Below are 5875 nucleotides of genomic sequence, written 5' to 3'. Positions count from 1 at the left end.
AAACTCACACAAAGCGTTTTGTGGCGTCATGTCGGAGATCGAGTTGTGCCAATGACTCCAGTCGGTTGCCGATTCTACCTGAACACAAATCAAATATCGTAAGAAGCTGCACTTGGCGAGTTGGCTCAGCGAACTCTTCGTCTTTGTTGAAGACTTGAGTTCGATTCTCGTGCTGATTTGCCACCAATCGGTCTAACCGGTTTTGACCCTAGTTAAAGCCATAGAGAGATACGGTCTGATTTTGCAGACCCTTGTTGATATTTTGCCTTATCAGATACCTGGTGAAACTAACGGATGAAAAAAAGCAGGCAGGCAGTTAACAAATCAGGCCTAATCCCCGGGTTGTCATGGAATACTTCAGTTTCACCACTGTTCAAATATTGCATAACAGTTTCGGCTATCTTCTGCCATATAAACTGTCATTTGGTACAATCGGTAAAAATACAAGTTTCACGCAGTAACAAGTCGCAACCATATCTCCCATTTTTTCCCCTACTGCACAGCCTGAAGTGCTTTTTCAGATCAAAACGAGACTAGTTTCAAATGTCAATATTGTGAAATCGGACGTTTCACCAGTCTGCGAAAGAAATTGTCTTGTCAATTCTGTCTGAAGATGAATTTCAATTATCTTAGCATGAAAAGCGTCAACCGTTGTGAATATAGAAACCGTTTGAGCCGTAGCCTACCTGGTTTGGGGTAATGCCGCGGTTGAGTGCGCAACTGGGTCGGGGTGAATTTGTATTTGTTCATCTCGCCTTTCGTCGGAAGCTCGGACAGTGACAGCCACGTATCCGTCACTAAAGGCGATTCTTGCCGGGATGTCTTCGTTGGTCTGAACAAGGTTAAACTGTTGAAGTGGTTGGTCGGATTTGTCGCCAAAACATGAAAACGGCAAACTTCCACTACGAACCACGTAAGCTGTCCCAGTTGACAAAAATTTCTATTTTTACCATAGTTCCAACGTCTAGTGTTTTTAAAACAATGTTTCCACAACACTAAGCAAGCTTCGTCGTTCGTTGAATGTGGGTCCACAAGATTAGTAACTAGACAAAGATATTGAAATTTGCTGCAGGCACGTTTTCAAGGTAAGACAATCCAGTCGGTTGCCAATTCTGACGTTTGCAGACGTTGAATCAATGTAAAAATGACGGATTGTCTAGGAATTGGGTATCCGAAGCGCATTTATCCAGAACCAAGTAGACACGGTTGACAAAAATATTAGCAGTGTGCGAAAAATGAAATCTTACCTGTGACCTCTTCGGAACGTTCTGTGATTGATTGGGGCCAAACTATGGTTCTTTTTTGAAGTGGAATGACCGTCCTGGTCCGACCAGTATCCTCTAGACGGCGTTCTCAGTCTAGCCGCTATTTGTCGTGGGTCTTCCAGCACAATCTTGTGCTCGGTTGGTTTTGCTGTCAAGCAGCTTTGCGCCACTACATCTGAACGAAAACGTACATCAAAGAAGCGATTTCATCAGACAAAACTTTGTGAAAAATATCATCTACGAAAGATTGGAAAAGGAAATTGTGCACAAAGCAAAGGAGAAACACGTTGGAAACGCTGGTTGGTTAGTTTTGAATCTTTATCCTCGGACTGACAAAGCCTTGATAAGTTATTCCTGGTAGTTTCGCATACTTGTAGAGGCTCTTGACGCAGGGCCGGTTACCGAGATTAGCAGAGTAATGTTTCCGATTGTTGAAGTGTTGTTGCCGGGGATTTATTCCATTCAGGCCGCTGAATGGAGAGCAGTCCTGAAATGCGTTGCTCAAGCGCACACCCCGAGAACCGAACCAGCGCCGCGTGATCTTGAGCGGAGCGCGTAACCACTGAGCTATTGGGACGGACATGTCAAAATTAGCTGTGTGTGACTCGAGACCGCATTTGAGCCTGTCAAATGTAGTTTAGCACAAAAAAATTGTCAATCCGGATTGACAACACTTTATATCTTCAGAGCCAAAGTTTTTTATCACAAATTAAAATGTGGGAACTGCACGGTCTGAGTGGACATAGCAATAGGTGCCAGTGCGATTGTGGAGTCAGTTTTATCATGAACAATAACTGCTTACCTGCTAATGTGAGGGGTTCTGGCTTTACAGACGTGTCTAAAAAAAATACGCAATATAAAAATAGCAGTAAAATAATAATGAAATATATAAAACAGTTTTGATGGAGAAATTATTTTGTTTGACCATAAGCAACAAAACCGTCATTTACTGTATTTGGCACAAAAAGAAAAAAACAACTCAAACGTTTTCGGCTCTAAAGCATCCAGCTATTTTCAGACATTTAAATGCATTTGTTGCTGGGTTTCGTTTGCTTGTGGTTGAAATAAATAAAAATAATACCGGTACTTCAAACGAGCACGAACATAATGCTCTGGTTTTAGAAATCGACAGCGCTGTCAATGCTGTTGCTAGATAATAACCGATCCATTAAGAGATAGAACGCGCACCTTTAGCAGGAAGATCAGGATGAAAATGGGGGTCATCACTGGAGGAGTCAGAAAGAGCAGGAGATCGATGTCTACGAAATGTCCTCTTTTTTACTCTTGAATTATATCTTTCTTTCTGCATGTCCGTACGATTAGTACCCGCTGTTTCATTGCCAATTTTCTCTTGATTAAACTTTTCTGCAAGACTCATTTTCGTTGCGTTGGCCTTTTGCTTTCGGCTTTGCATGACGAGACTGAAGAAGGCTTTCTCGTTCTCGGAAGTATCAATCTTCCGAATCGTTTTCAACTGAGGTTTCTGTGCACTTTGTCTTTTGAATGTGGGTTGTACCACGTGAGTGCTCTCCACTGCAAACATTTCCTCCAAAGACACAGGCTCCACGGAAGCTTTGTTGGTGTTTGTCAAATTTTTATCTGAAAACAAAATGACCGCTTTTTGATATCGTTAAAGAAAACATTGCTAGAACATGATTCGTTGTCGCTGAGGCGCTGAGCATGTGATGACATGACAACGCACAGCAGACACAAAATAAATGTCTCGAATTTTCACAGCAAAGCTATCGTAACAAGCATATAATCTAGTTAAAACAATTTCTTGCTGCTTTGCTCAGTTCAGTTTATTTGTTTTGGTAGCGAAAAAACAAAAATATACAAAACACAGCAAACACAAATAATTTGCACAACAAGGATGGCAGCGAAAGATTAAAATTGTGATGGGATTAAAACCGATGAACAGTCGCTCTGTCGGTGATAGTAGGGTTAAAGTTATCTTTGAGGATATTATTGCAGTACAGTCCATGATCAAAATACAACCAAGTCTGTGTGAACGACAGCATACCTGTTGTTAACTTTAAACGCAATGGATATTCAGAGCGGGATTTTTGTAAAAACATCGATAGGTTTCCTTTTCCGGTAGATGGCGCCGCAGGTTTAATGTCAACCTAAGTAGAAAAAAAGCCACAATTATCGGACTAGATTACAAGAATCTCACCATGATGGGTCAGGGCTCCAATGGAGCGCTAATTTAAACTCTCATAAAGCCACTTATTTCCAATGCAGTCGCCCATTCACCGCAGTTGGAATAACAGATGAACATAAAACACTATGGATGATTAGAATATAATAGTCGAATAACAGCTTTTCAAGGAAGAAATAACGTACAAATTCACAAACTTATGTTGGAATAACTTCATGCATACACAGTTATAAAATTAACTCTAGTTCGAGGACTAGTTTCAAACGCGGGCTAGCTCTGGCCCGTCTCATGGGTCAACCCAGACGAAACAGAACTTGTTACTGCGCCATGATGCAGAAATAGCGTTGGGCTCCTTGAGCAAGCTTGCTAGTGCAGCCGAAAAAACAAACTGCTGGCTATGCCATCCTCGAGTGCCCACTGCCCATCATAAAAGCACCAAATGAAATGTATAGTTTAGATATAGAAGAAATTGACAAAGCTACACAGACCTAACTTGTTACAATCCACTACAATTTAAAAAAATTTATCTTACACTAAAATGAAGTAGGCTAGATTTCTAGAACACTCTTTGGAGTCGTTTATACTTTATAGTAAAAATAAAAATGTCAAACTACTAAAAAATTTCCACAGAAAAATTTAAATGTTAAACTGCCAGGTAATACTAATAGCAAAGAGCTGTTAATGCATCAAGTGCCTAAACACACGGCTGTACCTTCATCACGGTCCCACCCAATACAGCAGCGTTGTTCGCAGAAACGTATTTTATTGGAGAACTGGCTTTCGAATCGCTCGTGTCGGTGGTATCGGTAGACACAGTGATCGGTCTGTCGGCCGCCCACGATCCGTCGACACTGGGGACAAGTTTTCCGTCGGCTTTGCGGGATTTTTTTGACACGCTGGAAACACAGGAGTTTGGCCGCACACCTTGTTTCTGCAAGCAAATACAATGATTTAATCAATAACGACATTGTGAAGAAAGGGGCGTTCTTCTCGGCTATCAGCACAAGGGTTAGCACTCACTAGTACAGCGAGCAGTTGCGATTCGCTAACTATAACGGTGTAGCTTCCACGCTAGCCATTCAGACCATCCAATCAACTACAAGTTTCTCAGCAGCCGATTGTAGCAAGAATTAACAGCGATAGACACCGTGTTTCGCCAATAACGACATTGTTGAAATGTCAGTAATGTGATCGATTTGGAACAATATAGCCTACATGTGCCCGCTTAGTCGGGACTAAAAAATAGCACAAAAACCATTAAATACCGATAGAAATATTTTTTGGGCACGACGCTAGTTTAGAAATGGTTTCAAACTACGAAGTGGCTATTTTTACCCACTGATTGCCATGGTAGATTAAAAAGGATTTTGTGGCGAGTGTTGCCAGAGATTAAGGTTAGGATTTTGCTCTCTGCCAAGGACTTCACAATTTCCTAAATCACAAATTTTTGTCTTCAACGGTTTAAAACTTTTCTCAAATTAGGGTACAATTCCTTATCTGGCAGAGATATTGCGGGAAATGTAGCAACTGCCTTGAAACATTGCGGAATTTCTACAATGCAGGAATCTCAGCGACGTTTGGTGATGTTGAAAAAACGTAGTGAATTGCCGAAAGATTGTGCATAGTTCCGCTAAAGTGGAATTTTGATAACACTTTCAAGTGTTAACTTAAATTCATTTTACGACCTTTCAGCACACAATAAATCAAAGATATAAAACGCTTAGAGTTAATTTAAATGGGAGAGGAGAATAGGGTGTAGGCCAGATGGAATATCTGCGTTATACGTCACAGTGGGATGATGCTTGTTTGAACAACTGAAATCCGCCAAGCAGACCAAAGTTTCAAACTCACCAATTTATCGGAACTAGAAGTTTTCTTTGAAATCAGGACGTGAAAACGGCAACAACCCAGACTGAAAAATCCGTCATTTTTACATTGATCAACGTCTGCAGACATTTGATCAATGTAAAAATGACGGATTTTGCTGTCTGGGAATTGACCTGTGACGTCATCAATTTGCAATGGACAGCTAAGTCATCGATTTTAACGACAAAGAATAGATAAAATGCAAGTCATGATCAGGGCATCACTAAAGGTTCGTAACAAACGCAGCTTCAAGAGGCTCATTTGCCACACTCTGCATTCAAAATATCAGAAAAAGACTTCAATTTCTGCACTTTGCACACCTGCTCCTCACATGGTGGCTATTAAACCTTGGTAATGACAATTATTGTTCTCACTAATCATTGTCTTTATATTTTATTTGAAGAAGCTATTATTATAGCGAAATCGATTCTGAAAAAATTACGCTGAGGTTAGATTGTCGTGCAAACGCCAGCCATGCGCCAGCATTTGATGAACGCAAAACAGCAGTACCAACTTCAGACAATAAATGAAAGAAGTCAACCAGTTTCAGTAACTTAGAAATGAACACTTCTTTGGTATGCTA

The sequence above is a fragment of the Aplidium turbinatum genome, chromosome 4, assembly GCF_918807975.1.
Source record: "Aplidium turbinatum chromosome 4, kaAplTurb1.1, whole genome shotgun sequence".
Taxonomy (NCBI): domain Eukaryota; kingdom Metazoa; phylum Chordata; class Ascidiacea; order Aplousobranchia; family Polyclinidae; genus Aplidium; species Aplidium turbinatum.
This window is presented reverse-complemented; position numbering follows the sequence as displayed.